This window comes from Podarcis muralis, chromosome 7, assembly GCF_964188315.1.
Source record: "Podarcis muralis chromosome 7, rPodMur119.hap1.1, whole genome shotgun sequence".
Classification (NCBI taxonomy): domain Eukaryota; kingdom Metazoa; phylum Chordata; class Lepidosauria; order Squamata; family Lacertidae; genus Podarcis; species Podarcis muralis.
The window spans coordinates 90,754,021-90,772,552 of NC_135661.1; the positions used below are offsets into that span (position 1 = coordinate 90,754,021).

Sequence of the window (18,532 nt, forward strand, 5' to 3'; positions counted from 1 at the left end):
ACACAAAGCAGCAGATGGGACAACACAGAATGGCCCCCCCAGCCATGTCTGGCAATGTCTCCCCCCTCCAGCTGCTCCTTCAGCCCCCCCCAGGACCCCCTCTTGCTGGGACAGGGCTCTCTGCCCCCCAGCCCCGCCAGGGGCCCCCAAGAGAGACTCGCCCCCCCCGGAGAAGAGACACCCCCATCTGGCCCCCTCAACACCCCCCTCTCCCCCGTCCAGACGCCCCTTCCCAGCCCCGGGCAGAGAGACGGGCTCCTCCTCCTGCTTCTTCCCTGCCCCCCCCCCCCCGGAAGGGGCAGCTCTGCGCCTGCGCGACGCCCCGGGCTCCACGGCAGGGAGAGAGAAGGATGAGCGGGGCGCGCCCGGCTCGCCAAGGGTTAAGGGGCGCCGAGCTGGCTTCCTAGAGAGGAGAGGAAAGGAAAACGGGCCGCTCCTCCCCCTCGTCCTCCCCTCTGACGTCTCTTCCGGCCAGAGCGGCCTCGCCTTCGCCGGCCGGGCTCTGGTGGGTCTCCTCTCGGGGGAAGCCTGGGGAACTCCCTGCCCCGGGAGGCGGGAAGGGGAGGGAAGAGAGGCTGGGGGTCCGGGAGGGAGCCAGAGGGACCTCAGGCCCTGGCCAGGGAGGTGGGACTGGAAGACAGTGAGGAGGGAGAAGGACATTCGGAGGGACATAATTATTCTGAGGGAGAAGGACATTCGGAGGGACATAATTGTGAGGGAGAAGGATATTAAGAGGGACATAATTGTGAGGGAGAAGGACATTCGGAGGGACATAATTGTGAGGGAGAAGGATATTAAGAGGGACATTATTATGAGGGAGAAGTATATTAAGAGGGACATAATTGTGAGGGAGAAGTATATTAAGAGGGACATAATTGTGAGGGAGAAGGATATTAAGAGGGACATAATTGTGAGGGAGAAGGATATTAAGAGGGACATAATTGTGAGGGAGAAGGACATTCGGAGGGACATAATTGTGAGGGAGAAGGATATTAAGAGGGACATTATTATGAGGGAGAAGTATATTAAGAGGGACATAATTGTGAGGGAGAAGTATATTAAGAGGGACATAATTGTGAGGGAGAAGGATATTAAGAGGGACATAATTGTGAGGGAGAAGGATATTAAGAGGGACATAATTGTGAGGGAGAAGGATATTAAGAGGGACATAATTGTGAGGGAGAAGGATATTAAGAGGGACATAATTATGAGAGAAGGATATTAAGAGGGACATTATTATGAGGGAGAAGGATATTAAGAGGGACATAATTGTGAGGGAGAAGGATATTAAGAGGGACATAATTGTGAGGGAGAAGGATATTAAGAGGGACATTATTGTGAGGGAGAAGGATATTAAGAGGGATATTATTGTGAGGGAGAAGGATATTAAGAGGGGCATTATTATGAGGGAGAAGGATATTAAGAGGGACATAATTGTGAGGGAGAAGGATATTAAGAGGGACATTATTGTGAGGGAGAAGGATATTAAGAGGGATATTATTGTGAGGGAGAAGGATATTAAGAGGGACATTATTATGAGGGAGAAGTATATTAAGAGGGGCATTATTATGAGGGAGAAGTATATTAAGAGGGATATTATTGTGAGGGAGAAGGATATTAAGAGGGACATTATTATGAGGGAGAAGGATATTAAGAGGGATATTATTGTGAGGGAGAAGGATATTAAGAGGGACATTATTATGAGGGAGAAGGATATTAAGAGGGACATTATTGTGAGGGAGAAGGATATTAAGAGGGACATTATTATGAGGGAGAAGTATATTAAGAGGGATATTATTATGAGGGAGAAGTATATTAGGAGGGACATTATTATGAGGGAGAAGGATATTAAGAGGGACATAATTGTGAGGGAGAAGGATATTAAGAGGGACATAATTATGAGGGAGAAGGATATTAAGAGGGACATTATTATGAGGGAGAAGGACATTCGGAGGGACATAATTGTGAGGGAGAAGGATATTAAGAGGGACATAATTGTGAGGGAGAAGGATATTAAGAGGGACATAATTATGAGGGAGAAGGATATTAAGAGGGACATTATTATGAGGGAGAAGGATATTAAGAGGGACATAATTGTGAGGGAGAAGGATATTAAGAGGGACATAATTGTGAGGGAGAAGGATATTAAGAGGGACATTATTGTGAGGGAGAAGGATATTAAGAGGGATATTATTGTGAGGGAGAAGGATATTAAGAGGGGCATTATTATGAGGGAGAAGGATATTAAGAGGGACATAATTGTGAGGGAGAAGGATATTAAGAGGGACATTATTGTGAGGGAGAAGGATATTAAGAGGGATATTATTGTGAGGGAGAAGGATATTAAGAGGGACATTATTATGAGGGAGAAGTATATTAAGAGGGGCATTATTATGAGGGAGAAGTATATTAAGAGGGATATTATTGTGAGGGAGAAGGATATTAAGAGGGACATTATTATGAGGGAGAAGGACATTCGGAGGGACATAATTGTGAGGGAGAAGGATATTAAGAGGGACATTATTATGAGGGAGAAGGATATTAAGAGGGATATTATTATGAGGGAGAAGTATATTAGGAGGGACATTATTATGAGGGAGAAGGATATTAAGAGGGACATAATTGTGAGGGAGAAGGATATTAAGAGGGACATAATTATGAGGGAGAAGGATATTAAGAGGGACATTATTATGAGGGAGAAGTATATTAAGAGGGGGATTATTATGAGGGAGAAGTATATTAGGAGGGACATTATTATGAGGGAGAAGGATATTAAGAGGGACATAATTGTGAGGGAGAAGGATATTAAGAGGGACATAATTATGAGGGAGAAGGATATTAAGAGGGGGATTATTATGAGGGAGAAGTATATTAAGAGGGACATAATTATGAGGGTGAAGGATATTAAGAGGGACATTATTATGAGGGAGAAGGATATTAGGAGGGACATAATTGTGAGGGAGAAGGATATTAAGAGGGACATAATTATGAGGGAGAAGGATATTAAGAGGGACATAATTATGAGGGAGAAGGATATTAAGAGGGACATAATTATGAGGGAGAAGGATATTAAGAGGGACATAATTATGAGGGTGAATGATATTAAGAGGGACATTATTGTGAGGGAGAAGGATATTAAGAGGGACATAATTGTGAGGGAGAAGGATATTAAGAGGGACATAATTATGAGGGAGAAGGATATTAAGAGGGACATAATTATGAGGGAGAAGGATATTAAGAGGGACATAATTATGAGGGTGAAGGATATTAGGAGGGACATAATTGTGAGGGAGAAGGATATTAAGAGGGACATTATTATGAGGGAGAAGGATATTAAGAGGGGCATTATTATGAGGGAGAAGGATATTAGGAGGGACATAATTGTGAGGGAGAAGGATATTAAGAGGGACATTATTATGAGGGAGAAGTATATTAAGAGGGACATAATTGTGAGGGAGAAGGATATTAAGAGGGACATAATTGTGAGGGAGAAGGATATTAAGAGGGACATAATTGTGAGGGAGAAGGATATTAAGAGGGACATAATTGTGAGGGAGAAGGATATTAGGAGGGACATAATTATGAGGGAGAAGGATATTAAGAGGGACATTATTATGAGGGAGAAGTATATTAAGAGGGACATTATTATGAGGGAGAAGTATATTAAGAGGGGGATTATTATGAGGGAGAAGTATATTAGGAGGGACATTATTATGAGGGAGAAGGATATTAAGAGGGACATAATTGTGAGGGAGAAGGATATTAAGAGGGACATAAGTATGAGGGAGAAGGATATTAAGAGGGACATAATTATGAGGGTGAAGGATATTAGGAGGGACATAATTATGAGGGAGAAGGATATTAGGAGGGACATAATTGTGAGGGAGAAGGATATTAAGAGGGACATAATTATGAGGGAGAAGGATATTAAGAGGGACATAATTATGAGGGAGAAGGATATTAAGAGGGACATAATTATGAGGGTGAAGGATATTAGGAGGGACATTATTATGAGGGAGAAGGATATTAGGAGGGACATAATTGTGAGGGAGAAGGATATTAAGAGGGACATAATTATGAGGGAGAAGGATATTAAGAGGGACATAATTATGAGGGAGAAGGATATTAAGAGGGACATAATTATGAGGGAGAAGGATATTAAGAGGGACATTATTGTGAGGGAGAAGGATATTAAGAGGGACATTATTGTGAGGGAGAAGTATATTAAGAGGGACATAATTGGGAGGGAGAAGGATATTAAGAGGGACATAATTATGAGGGAGAAGGATATTAAGAGGGACATAATTATGAGGGAGAAGGATATTAAGAGGGACATAATTGTGAGGGAGAAGGATATTAAGAGGGACATTATTATGAGGGAGAAGGATATTAAGAGGGACATAATTGTGAGGGAGAAGGATATTAAGAGGGGCATTATTATGAGGGAGAAGGATATTAGGAGGGACATTATTATGAGGGAGAAGTATATTAAGAGGGACATTATTATGAGGGAGAAGTATATTAGGAGGGACATTATTATGAGGGAGAAGGATATTAAGAGGGACATAATTGTGAGGGAGAAGGATATTAAGAGGGACATAATTATGAGGGTGAAGGATATTGGGAGGGACATAATTGTGAGGGAGAAGTATATTAGGAGGGACATAATTATGAGGGAGAAGGATATTAAGAGGGACATTATTATGAGGGAGAAGTATATTAAGAGGGACATTATTATGAGGGAGAAGTATATTAGGAGGGACATTATTATGAGGGAGAAGGATATTAAGAGGGACATAATTGTGAGGGAGAAGGATATTAAGAGGGGCATTATTATGAGGGAGAAGGATATTAAGAGGGACATTATTATGAGGGAGAAGTATATTAAGAGGGACATTATTATGAGGGAGAAGTATATTAGGAGGGACATTATTATGAGGGAGAAGGATATTAAGAGGGACATTATTATGAGGGAGAAGTATATCAAGAGGGACATTATTATGAGGGAGAAGTATATCAAGAGGGACATTATTATGAGGGAGAAGTATATTAAGAGGGGGATTATTATGAGGGAGAAGGATATTAAGAGGGGGATTATTATGAGGGAGAAGTATATTAGGAGGGACATTATTATGAGGGAGAAGGATATTAAGAGGGACATAATTGTGAGGGAGAAGGATATTAAGAGGGACATAATTATGAGGGAGAAGGATATTAAGAGGGACATAATTATGAGGGTGAAGGATATTAGGAGGGACATAATTATGAGGGTGAAGGATATTAGGAGGGACATTATTATGAGGGAGAAGGATATTAGGAGGGACATAATTGTGAGGGAGAAGGATATTAAGAGGGACATAATTATGAGGGAGAAGGATATTAAGAGGGACATAATTATGAGGGAGAAGGATATTAAGAGGGACATAATTATGAGGGTGAAGGATATTAAGAGGGACATTATTGTGAGGGAGAAGGATATTAAGAGGGACATAATTGTGAGGGAGAAGGATATTAAGAGGGACATAATTATGAGGGAGAAGGATATTAAGAGGGACATAATTATGAGGGAGAAGGATATTAAGAGGGACATAATTATGAGGGTGAAGGATATTAGGAGGGACATTATTATGAGGGAGAAGGATATTAGGAGGGACATAATTGTGAGGGAGAAGGATATTAAGAGGGACATTATTATGAGGGAGAAGTATATTAAGAGGGACATTATTATGAGGGAGAAGTATATTAAGAGGGACATTATTATGAGGGAGAAGTATATTAAGAGGGACATAATTGTGAGGGAGAAGGATATTAAGAGGGACATTATTATGAGGGAGAAGGATATTAAGAGGGACATAATTGTGAGGGAGAAGGATATTAAGAGGGACATTATTATGAGGGAGAAGGATATTAAGAGGGACATTATTATGAGGGAGAAGTATATTAAGAGGGACATTATTATGAGGGAGAAGGATATTAAGAGGGACATTATTATGAGGGAGAAGGATATTAAGAGGGACATTATTATGAGGGAGAAGTATATTAGGAGGGACATAATTGTGAGGGAGAAGGATATTAAGAGGGACATTATTATGAGGGAGAAGGATATTAAGAGGGACATTATTATGAGGGAGAAGTATATTAAGAGGGACATAATTGTGAGGGAGAAGGATATTAAGAGGGACATAATTGTGAGGGAGAAGGATATTAAGAGGGACATTATTATGAGGGTGAAGGATATTAGGAGGGACATAATTGTGAGGGAGAAGGATATTAAGAGGGACATAATTGTGAGGGAGAAGGATATTAAGAGGGACATTATTATGAGGGTGAAGGATATTAGGAGGGACATAATTGTGAGGGAGAAGGATATTAAGAGGGACATTATTATGAGGGAGAAGTATATCAAGAGGGACATTATTATGAGGGAGAAGTATATCAAGAGGGACATTATTATGAGGGAGAAGTATATCAAGAGGGACATTATTATGAGGGAGAAGTATATCAAGAGGGACATTATTATGAGGGAGAAGTATATCAAGAGGGACATTATTATGAGGGAGAAGTATATCAAGAGGGACATTATTATGAGGGAGAAGGATATTAAGAGGGACATTATTATGAGGGAGAAGTATATTAAGAGGGACATTATTATGAGGGATGGGACGCGGGTGGCGCTGTGGGTAAAAGCCTTAGCGCCTAGGGCTTGCCGATCGAAAGGTCGGCGGTTCGAATCCCCGCAGCGGGGTGCGCTCCCGTTGCTCGGTCCCAGCGCCTGCCAACCTAGCAGTTCGAAAGCACCCCCCGGTGCAAGTAGATAAATAGGGACCGCTTACTAGCGGGAAGGTAAACGGCGTTCCGTGTGCTGCGCTGGCTCGCCAGATGCAGCTTGTCACGCTGGCCACATGACCCGGAAGTGTCTCCGGACAGCGCTGGCTCCCGGCCTATAGAGTGAGATGAGCGCACAACCCTAGAGTCTGGCAAGACTGGCCCGTATGGGCAGGGGTACCTTTACCTTTATTATGAGGGATAAGGACATTAAGAGGGACATAATTATGAGGGAGAAGGATATTAAGAGGGACATTATTGTGAGGGAGAAGGATATTAAGAGGGACATAATTATGAGGGAGAAGGATATTAAGAGGGACATTATTGTGAGGGAGAAGGATATTAAGAGGGACATAATTGTGAGGGAGAAGGATATTAAGAGGGACATAATTATGAGGGGGAAGGATATTAAGAGGGACATTATTATGAGGGAGAAGTATATTAAGAGGGGCATTATTATGAGGGAGAAGGATATTGAGAGGGACATTATTGTGAGGGAGAAGGATATTGAGAGGGACATTATTGTGAGGGAGAAGTATATTAGGAAGGACATTATTGTGAGGGAGAAGGATATTAAGAGGGATATTATTATGAGGGAGAAGGATATTAGGAGGGACATTATTATGAGGGAGAAGTATATCAAGAGGGACATGAGGAAGAAGTATATTAGGAGGGACATTATTATGAGGGAGAAGGACATTAAGAGGGACATAATTATGAGGGAGAAGGATATTAAGAGGGATATTATGCGACGGCGGCAGCAAGAGTTTTGATCGCAGCAAAATGGAAAAGTAATGAAATCCCCTCTATACAAGATTGGATCCAAAAACTGACAGAATATGCCGAATCAGATGGTTTATCAGAAAAGATAAAGAATAAATCAAAACAGGAATTTGTTTCTAAATGGGAGGTTTTTTTTATTAAGAGGGACATTATTATGAGGGAGAAGTATCTTAAGAGGGACATAATTATGAGGGAGAAGTATCTTAAGAGGGACATAATTATGAGGGAGAAGTATCTTAAGTGGGACATAATTATGAGGGAGAAGTATCTTAAGAGGGACATTATTATGAGGGAGAAGTATATTAAGAGGGAAATACTATGAAGATGACGCTTCCCTTCTCTCTCTATTCATAAATCTCTGTATGTCGGCCATTTCCCCTCCCTAATTCTTTATTTGACGGAAAGTCCAGTTTCCGAGGCGTCTTCCAGGGCAGTTCCACCCAGAGGGCCTTGCCACCGTCCCCTCGGATCCAGAGCAGGAAGTCCCCAAGAGACGGTGGCTGGAGCTAGACATGGGCCCTGCTGCTCACCAAGCCACCCAAGCAGATATGGCTGGCTTGGGGCGAAGCTCTGGGCTATGAAGTGGGGTGGGGAGGGACCCCCACTATTGCCCTGGCTCCAAATTACACGTCATATAAATTACTCACTTGTCATTCACAGTTATGACTTCTCCCTCCTCCTCCTCTCCCCACGCTTCCTCAGGGAACATTCTTATTCTCCTGGCTGTGCTTTGATCTTATAATAGATGAATGTGTTTGATTCGTAGGATTTGTTGCACCTTCCATTAGAACTTGGCAGAGGACCAAGGGGCTCCTTCCGATCTCTTGGAGATTTCCGGAGAGCTCAGATGGATGAGCAAGACTCAGCTGGCCCTGAAGCAGGAAGAGGTCATGCCATGGAAACGGGGAGCAGTGAGGGATTCCGGGAAAACTCCGTGCAGAAGATCCTGGGTGAGGAGGACACCCCTTGCTCAGAGGTGCAGAGCCAGCAGCTCAGGCAGTTCTGCTTCCAGGAGGCCAAAGGACCCCGAGAGGTTTGCAGCCAGTTCTACCATCTTGACCATCAGTGGCTGAAGCCAGAAAGGCACACGAAAGCTCAGATGCTGGACCTGGTGATCTTGGAGCAGTTCCTGGCTGTCCTTCCAGAGGAGATGGAGATCTGGGTGAGGGAATGCGGAGCGGAGACCACTTCCCAGGTGGTGGCCCTGGCCGAAGGTTTCATCCTGAGTCAGGCAGAGGAGAGGAAGCAGGCAGAGCAGCAGGTGAGAGAAACTTTCCTCTGGATGCTCCCAAGGGGCTCCAAAGAGGAGGGAGAGTATTCCCAAATCATTTCCTAATGGCCCCTCCTTTTTTGGAAAGCATCTAGGAACAGATCTTCTCCTTCTCCTCCTTCCTCCTCTTCTTCTTCTTCTTCTTCTTCTTCTTCTTCATCATACTACACCCATGTGCCTTCCAGCACATATAAAAGCATAAGAAGACATCAGATGTCTTCTAAAAGTTATGCATTTTCTTATCTCCTTATCACCTGATGGGAGGGCATTCCCCAGGGTGGGGGCCACTGTGGAGAAGGTCTTCTGCCTGGTTCCCTGTAAATTCACTTATCACAGTGAGGGAATCAGCAGAAGACCCTCGGATCTGGACCTCAGTTCATGGAGACGCTCCTGTGGGTAGACTGGGCCTTTGAGGCCAACACTTTGAATTGTGCTGGGAAACGTTCTGGGAGCCAGTGAAGATCCTTGAGGACCAATGTTTCATGGTCCTGGCAGCCAACCCCAGACACCAGTCTAGCAGAAGCAGGAAGCAGCTTTCACCTCTGTCCCCCGAAAGCGCTTGCCTCCGCCATTCCTTCTCTAACCCTTCTCCCCATTCTCTGTTTTGAATCCTTGTTGCTCTTTCAGAGGAAGGATCTTTTGGCAGAAATGGGTCTTGATTCTTCTGAGGCAGAGAAGACTCCGCTGGACGCCAGAGTGAGGCCTCTGGGTAAGGAGGAAGGAGGGTTTTCTCCCCCGTTTTGACACATTCTCTTGGTTTTGAAACTAATCTGTGATTTCTTTACATCTTTTAGGGGAAGACACCTGGAGCCCAGAGCTCAGAGGGGGGGGAGATGTATTTTTGCACAACTATTATATGAAATGGGTACAAATGTCCAAATGTACTCAGCAGGGGAGACGTTTACTGCAGCTGGTTCAATTCCGCAGTTTATGATCTCTTTCAGCAACGCCTGTACATTAGTCCAAATTGAGCTCTGATTGACAGGAGAACCTCTGCTTCTTAATGGCAGCGAACGAGGGTTTTTGGCAGACGAAGGGCTTTTGCACTCAGCGCCTCCCTGCCTCCCGCAATCCATGCCGGAGCCGGAGCCTGGTAGCGAGACAAACTGGGAGTGAAGCCCGTTCCCCCCTGTCCCTGGGGGCAACTTGCAAGGAGAATTACCCTCAGTCATCCTTGTTTTTCCTTTGCCAACGATCTCCCGCTGCCTCCATTAAAGCAGAGCGGAACCGGAAGCTAGCAGGGGAGACTTTGACAAGCCCCATCTGTACTGAGAGATGCACTGTTTCACCTCTGAGAGAAGCAGGCGCTCACGGTTTCCACTTACCTTGGTCTCTCCCAGGTGACGGAATGATGCCACCAAGACCTGCTCCTTCGTCTTTTCATGGTGGTGGAGGGGAGGCAGCAGCTGTGGACCCAGATCAGGTAGGGGGAAGGAGCCTTGTGGGGAAGGACTGCTTGGATGCAGACTGGCTGGATGCAGAGGAATGGTGGGAGGAGCCAGAGAAGAGGGAGCCGACTGGGAGGAGGAGGAGGAGGAGGTGTCTGAAGCTGGAGAGGAAAGAGGGCTCAGGGAGCAGAGGGAGTCTGTGGCAGAGAGCAGCCCAGACTCCGAGGCAGAAGCTGCAGCAGGAGAGAGGAGGGATGAGGAAGGCAGAGAGGGGTCTGGCCGCTGTAGAAAACAACAGAGCCAAGTGAATGTTCTCTAAGAGGACAGCCTTTGTCCTGTTCTGTTAGGGTCCAGTGTGCTTTGAAGATGTAGCTGTCCATTTCACAGACGAGGAGTGGGCGTTGCTGGATCCTGACCAGAGAGCTCTCCATAAGGAAGTCATGGAGGAGAATCGTGGGATCTTGGACTCTCTCGGTAAGGCTCCCTAATGGATCATCCTATCTGTTTTGTAATTCAAGACCTCTCTCTATGTGATAAACCTCTGATATTTCAATGGGGCTCAACAGCGCCACCCACAGCACCTGGGATGTTAACACTCCCACAGCAAACCTTGGATGGATGGCTATTGATTGTTTTCCCTGTGAATATTCTTCCTCCAGTTCTGTCGTTTAAAACCACGATCAGGCTGTCTGAACTGCCCAGGCCTTCTTAAATGTAGGATTCAGAGTGATTTGAGGTGTTGAAGTAGCTTCAGTCACGTTTCCTGCTTTTGTTCTTGCTTCTGTCTCTCTCTGGTTGACCAAAGAGTCGCTTGACATTGGAGATGGCACAGATTCCACGACTGAACCAAACAAACTCCATCCCAAAACAGAGCCAGGCTTTTTGAATCTCGGGCAGTGAACCCTGTAGTAACAATAATGATAATTTTATTATTTTCACCCTGCCCATCTGACTGGGTGGCCCCAGCCATTCTGGGCTACTTCCAACAAATAGAAAAACATAATAAAACATCAAACATTAAAAACTTCCCAATACAGAGGTGCCTTCAGAAGTCCTCTAAAAGTTGCATAGTTATTTCCTTGACATCTGATGGGAGGGCGTTCCACAGGGTGGGTGCCCCTACCGAGAAGGCCCTCTGCCTCGTCCCCTGTAACTTCTCACAATAATGTAATATTTAAGTACAGTGGTACTTCGGGTGAAGAACTTAATTTGTTCTGGAGGTCTGTTCTTGACCTGAAACTGTTCTTAACCTGAAGCACCACTTTAGCTAAGGGGGTCTCCTGCTGCCGCTGCGCTGCCAGAGCACAATTTCTGTTCTCATTCTGAAGCAAAGTTCTCTTGCGGGGGTCCAATTAGTGCCATTGCCTTCCGTTAAGAGTTTGGGTGTAATCCTTGACGCCTCCCTTTCCATGGAGGCACAAGTTACAGCAGCAGCCAAGGCCACATTTTTCCACCTTCGCCGCATCAAGCAGTTGGTCCCTTACCTTTCCTGCCCTGACCTGACCACAGTGATCCATGCGACGGTCATCTCCAGGCTTGACTACTGTAATTCGCTCTATGCAGGGCTGCCCTCGAAGCTGTCCCAGAAACTCCAGCGGGTACAGAATGCTGCAGCGAGGCTCCTCACGGGGTCTTTGCCATGGGAGCATATTCATCCAGTGCTTTTCCAGCTGCACTGGCTCCCGGTGGAGTACATGATCAGATTTAAGGTGCTGGTTTTGACCTTTAAAGCCCTTCACGGCCTAGGCCCCTCGTACTTACGGGACCGCCTCTCCCGGTATGCCCCACGGAGAGCCTCAAGGTCCATAAATAGCAACACCCTAGTGGTCCCAGGCCCTAAGGAAGTTAGATTGGCTTCAACCAGAGCCAGGTCCTTTTCAACTCTGCCTCTGGCCTGGTGGAACGCTCTGCCTCATGAGACCAGGGCCCTGCAGGATCTGATTTCTTTCCGCAGGGCCTGTAAGACAGAGTTGTTCCGCCTGGCCTTTGGCTTGGAGCCAATTTGATTCCCTCCCTCTCTTTCTTTTTTCTTTTCCTTCTCCTTCTGCGAGGAGGCTACATTTTAATATTTTAATGTTTCAATATTTTAATGTTGTATTTTAATATTGTTTTTAAGTTGTAATTATTCAACTTGTTTTTATTATTGCTTGTAAGCCGCTCTGAGCCTGGCATTGGCTGGGGCTAGTGGGTATAAATCAAAATTATTATTATTATTATTATTATTATTATTATTATTATTATCCCGAGGTACCATTTCTAGGTTAGCGGTGTCTGTAACCTGAAGCATATATAACCTGAGGTAGCACTGTAAGGAAACTTGAATAATAATAATAATACTGATATTACATGTTTCTGCTGCATTCTGTGATGTCGAGAATTTAAGAAAACATCCAAATAGGTTTAAGGTGATGCACATCATCATTAAATGTTTAGCCACTAAAGAAATTTAAATTTGGCAGCTGCTACACACATTTGTTCAATATACAAATGTGTTTTTCAGCACACAGAAGTTCATTCCACTACTCTTACTTCGCCCACCACAAGGCAGCTGACTATGACCAAGTCAGTCCAGAGTCAATGTTCCCAAATATTTCTCCAGCTCTTAAAATTTGTTTAGATTTATTTCTGCATATTGAACAACTTAGCATACTGAATACAGTCGTACCTCGGGTTAAGTACTTAATTAGTTCCGGAGGTCCGTTCTTCACCTGAAACCGTTTTTAACCTGAAGCACCACTTTAGCTAATGGGGTCTCCTGCTGCCGCCGCGCTGCCAGAGCATGCATGATTTCTGTTCTTATCCTGAAGCAAAGTTCTGAAACTGAAACATTATTTATGGGTTAGCAGAGTCTGTAACCTGAAACGTATGTAACCTGAAGTGTATATAAACCGAGGTACCACTGTATATCTTAATTTTGGACAGGGAACTTTCCCACTTTGGCCACCATTTCGATAATAATAAAAGCACATTTTATTTATGAAGATAGTACAGATCCATATTTAAATTTGAACAAAATGACGTTACCAGGTTAAGCTGTACTTTAAAAAACTAGAGAGAGAAAACATAATATTCAACTTGATTTGTATACAAAACTAGACACTTTTACATAACAAAAGGAACATTATAACATCTAACTCCCTTCGGTTCTTGCCCTGTCCCAAGCATTAATTAGCATTGTTCCATAATTTGGGACTGGACTTCTTCCCGAGACTCTAATCCGTTTGCCTCTTAGTTTCAGGTGGTGATGAATTGGAAATGAAGAACAACGAAATCCACAGAGTGGAGGAGCCAAATCAGGATTCAGACTGTGGAGAGAGCTTCAGTCAGAGCTCCCATTCCGCTTCCCATCAAAGAAATCCTCTTGAGAAGAAACACTATCAGTGTTTGGAATGTGGAAAGAGCTTCACTCGGAGTGCCCATCTCACTTCCCATCGTAGAATTCATACAGGGGAGAAACCATATCACTGCTTGGAGTGTGGAAAGAGGTTCAGTCACAGCCACAATCTCACTTCCCATCGTAGAATTCATACAGGGGAGAAACCATATCACTGCTTGGAGTGTGGAAAGAGCTTCAGTCACAGCCACGATCTCACTTCCCATCGTAGAATTCATACAGGGGAGAAACCCTATCAGTGCGTGGAATGTGGAAAGAGCTTCACTGATAGCTCCTCTCTCACCTCCCATCAAAGAATTCATACAGGGGAGAAACCCTTTCAGTGCTTGGAATGTGGAAAGAGCTTCAGTCACAGGTACAGTCTCACTGCCCACCGTAGAATTCATACAGGGGAGCAACCATATCAGTGCCTGGAATGTGGAAAGAGCTTCAGTCAGGTCTCCCATCTCACTGCCCATCAAAGAATTCATACAGGGGAAAAACCGTACCAGTGCGTGGAATGTGGAAAGAGCTTCAATCGGAGTGCCCATCTCACTTCCCATCAAAGGATTCATACAGGGGAGAAACCCTATCAGTGTTTGGAATGTGGAAAGAATTTCAATCAGAGGGCAAAGCTGTCTTCTCATCAAAAGATTCATACAGGGGAGAAACCCTATCAGTGTTTGGAATGTGGAAAGAGTTTCAATCACAGGGCCAAGCTCACTTCCCATCAAAGGATTCATACAGGGGAGAAACCGTATCACTGCGTGGAATGTGGAAAGAGCTTCAATCAGAGTGCCCATCTCACTTCCCATCAAAGGATCCATACAGGGGAGAAACCCTATCAGTGCGTGGAATGCGGAAAGAGCTTCAGTCAAAACCGCAGTTTCACGTCCCATCAAAGAATTCATACAGGGGAGAAACCATATCAGTGCGTGGAATGTGGAAAGAGCTTCAGTCACAGCCACAATCTCACTTCCCATCGTAGAATTCATACAGGGGAGAAACCATATCACTGTTTGGAGTGTGGAAAGGGCTTCAGTTACAGCCACAATCTCACTTCCCATCGTAGAATTCATACAGGGGAGAAACCATATCTCTGCTTGGAGTGTGGAAAGAGCTTCAGTCACAGCCACGATCTCACTTCCCATCGTAGAATTCATACAGGGGAAAAACCCTATCAGTGCATGGAATGTGGAAAGAGCTTCAGTCAAAACCGCAGTTTCACTTCCCATCGTAGAATTCATACAGGGGAGAAACCCTTTCAGTGCGTGGAATGTGGAAAGAGCTTCAGTCACAGGTACAAGCTCACTGCCCACCGTAGAATTCATACAGGGGAGCAACCATATCAGTGCATGGACTGTGGAAAGAGCTTCAGTCAGGGCTCCCATCTCACTGCCCATCAAAGAATTCATACAGGGGGAAAACCCTATCAGTGCGTGGAATGTGGAAAGAGCTTCATTAGAAAGCACAGTTTCACTTCACATCAAAGAATTCATACAGGGGAAAAACCCTATCAGTGCATGGAATGTGGAAAGAGCTTCAATCGGAGTGCCCATCTCACTTCCCATCAAAGGATTCATACAGGGGAGAAACCCTATCAGTGCTTGGAATGTGGAAAGAGCTTTAATCAGAGGGCCCATCTCACTTCCCATCAAAGGATTCATACAGGGGAGAGGGGGCCGCTAGGGGCTCATTGGAAGATGGCCGACAATACCATCTCTCCGTCTCACACGAGGAAATTAAGAGGCTGATATGCAGCCTTCCTTGTTACCCCAAGGGAATGGGGAACACTGCCCTTGCCTGCAGTTGCCATAAATCACCCCCTGATCCGAAAGAAGGGGGTGAGGGCACTAGGCACACAGCCCTTGTGTGGCACGGCTCTCCCGGACGCTGTCTCTGATTGCACGCCTGGTTGCAGGAGCTCAAAATAAACAATTAGAAAGAAGCAAATGCACATATTTTGTGCGAAGATCGGGAGTTAAGACTGCTAATTAAAGTGATCTCTGTGAAGTGGAGCGACGGGCTGGATTCAACAATAAATCAAGAAGAAGATTCATCAAAGGATTGGTATGTCGGAGCGGGGCTGAAAAGGGGGAGGAAAAAACTTTTCTTTTTTTATCTTATGTGAGTACCCAATAACCCTACCCCCCAAGAAAGAACCGTTGCAATTACTGATTACAAGCAGGATGATTAAGAACTGCGTGGAAATAAATTACTAATCAAAGACATGGCTAGTGGGAACATCAGGAAAGGAATGGAAGCTCTTTGTGACGCAGTTATAAAAAGAGATTTGTTACGGCAGGCCCGGCCACAGGAAGATCGAGGGGGAGGAGGACCATGGTTTGTTATTCTATCGGACTGTGAGTTTGACCTGGCAGGGCCCCCTGAGAAAATTGAGGAAGACTGGCTGGCCTGTGGAAATTAACGGACAGACTTTGGGGGAATGCTTTGTACGGAGGTGCGGAAATGGCGTCTGTCTTTCTTGATATGGCTCTTGGAGGAGTGCAAAATCCACACAGGATATAACGACGTTTGTTTTCAACCCGCTTGTGGAGACTATCAGAGATCACAAAAAGGAATATATGATAATAACAACAAGAAGATGAGGAAAATAACAAAGTGAAGATTGAACAGAAATGTGAATACAGAACTGTCAGGGGTTCAGGAGCAGAGGGACAGGAAAGGGAGGAAGTAGAGACCGAGGGAGAGGAATCTGAGGGAGAAGTCAGCGAGGGTAGCCATCCGAGGTCTCTAAGTCTCTCCAGTGAATCAGAGGATTCACAGAAAGGGGCCCCAGTGGTCAGAGCCAGGGGGTTGCCAGAGGGAACACCCCAGGAAGGAAGGGCCAGAGGGGACTCAGAGAGCAGCAGCTGGAAATCGGGACCAGCTTCCCCACCGGAGAGCAGTAAGGGGGAGGAGTCCCAAACATCGGCAGCAGGCAGCCTTCCGTCAGCGGAAGGACAGGAGTCAGGGTTAGCCACGCCTGCATCAGAGAGCGAGGTAACGGTCAAAAGGAAGGTCAGGGGCAGCGCGCGCGCGCCAAGTTCAAATGTACAAGAGGGGGGCGCAATGGGCAGTCCGGAGAGAGAGCCGGGTCCCAAAGCCCGCCGGAGAGAAGGGGAGGAGTCCGAAGGGTCCGCTTCCGAGGCATCCAGGAAGGAAGGCACCCAGGGGGGTAGTAGGACCCAGAGGAGGAAGGAGAAACGTAGAAGGTGGAGTAAGGCTAGAGTCTTAAGCTGGTGTACAGGGGGCGGAGACTCAGACGAGGCTTCGCTGGTCTAGGGTCTAGACGTAGAGACGCACGCTAGTGCTTGAAAATGGAAACTAAATGTCAATAAAGACTTCTGTACAGTTCTAATGGCTAGCGTTGGTCTTCTGTGAGCTGAGACCGGGAGGCAGTCTCTGACAGTAAGCCTCGTCCCACGTATCATCGGTTTTCTTCGCCTCAAGCATCGCTAAGGAAGCGAGGCAGGGAGGGTAGAAGACTGGTGCCTTGCGAGCTCACAAGAGTCAGGCAAGATGACTACAGAACAGAAAATAGCTTCCCTGCAAGAAGCGGTGACACTACTCAACGCTGAAATAATCGCATCCAGGAAGAGAGAGGAAGAAGCGGCAGCTGCCTGCAGAGATCTTCAAGCCAGGTTGGAAGGGCTTGTAAAGCAGGGGATCCCAGTACCCAGATCCGAGGGGATCGGTTTGGGGAAGAGAGGAGGCAGCATTGTATCTCATTTTGATGGGAATTTGCAGCAGTACCCCAATTTCCGAGCAGATGTGCTGTTTGCGCTGCAGCTGCTAGAAAGAGACTTTAGAGATGAGCGGGAGAAAGTGGGGTTTATTTTGTCTCATTTGCATGGGGACGCGAAAGCATGGCTGCGCAACCTGTGGAGGGATAAGGATCCAGCGCTCCAAAGCGCAGATGCGTTCATTAAGGCGATGGACTCCTGTTTCTTATCCAAAATAGACCTTGACATTGCCCGGAGGGACATATTTGGGCTAAGACAAGGGAAAGCCAGCGTAAGGCAGTATCATTCCCGGTTTTTTGCATTGGTCAACGCGCTGAATTGGGATAAGGATTCTCCGCCGGTTAGAGACCTTTTTTGGGAGGGTCTGAATGCACAGATCAAGGATGAGATGGCAAGGGGAGAGAGACCCACAACCACTCAACAAGTGGTTGAAAGAGCGTTGTCTATTGGGGTGAGGCAGGAAGAACGCCCGTGGAGCAAAGAAGAAGGGCGTTGGGGACGCTCACCAGCGAGAGTGCCCTCCCTCTTGCCCAGAGAGGCAACGCGTGCGCAGTCCACGCCTCCACAGGGAGGGGGCGAGGAGCAGATGGAGATTGGCGGTGCTAGGGCTCACTCAGCTACCAGAGCCTTAACACCGGGAGCAGTAAAATCGAAGCTGCCTAGAAGGAACAGGAAGTGTTATATATGTGAGAGTGCAGAGCACATGGCGAAAGAGTGTCCCCAGAGGATTCTCAAGCACACTGCAGCTTCAGTGACAGTATTGGAAACAACTCAGCAGAGAGCTCCACAGCAGGGAAACGACCAAGTCTGGCTGGAAGAGGAGGCACTGGGGCCCAGCCAGACGAGTCAGTGAGGAAGTCCCCAGAGATTTTGCAGCCCACAGACCCCCTCCCGCCCAAGCCAGTGGTGCAGCTAACCGCATCGCTTCAGCTGCCCAATGGACTCACCTTAGAAGTGCCTATTACAATTGACTCTGGCAGTAACGCAGACTTTATAGGATTGGAGTTCATTCAACAACACAACGTAGCATTACTGCCAGCCACACTGCCCCTGAAGGTTGTCACGGTGGATGGCAGGGAACTGCTAGGGGGGCAGGTGGTGCAGCAGACGCCGCCTATGGTGATGCAAATTGGGAATCACCGGGAAG

The 18,532-nt window shown here is 45.9% G+C and overlaps 1 pseudogene across 1 annotated transcript in view; it reads left to right on the forward strand.

The window, feature by feature from the left end:
• The first annotated feature begins 427 nt into the window (after positions 1-427).
• LOC144328529 (uncharacterized) overlaps positions 428-18,532 on the forward strand; it is an 89,506-nt pseudogene continuing 71,401 nt past the window's right edge. The window contains exons 1-5 of the transcript XR_013393793.1: positions 428-505; positions 8,375-8,869; positions 9,506-9,587; positions 10,219-10,301; positions 10,614-10,740. The product of XR_013393793.1 is annotated as an uncharacterized LOC144328529 (transcript). The remainder of the gene's footprint in view (positions 506-8,374; positions 8,870-9,505; positions 9,588-10,218; positions 10,302-10,613; positions 10,741-18,532) is intronic.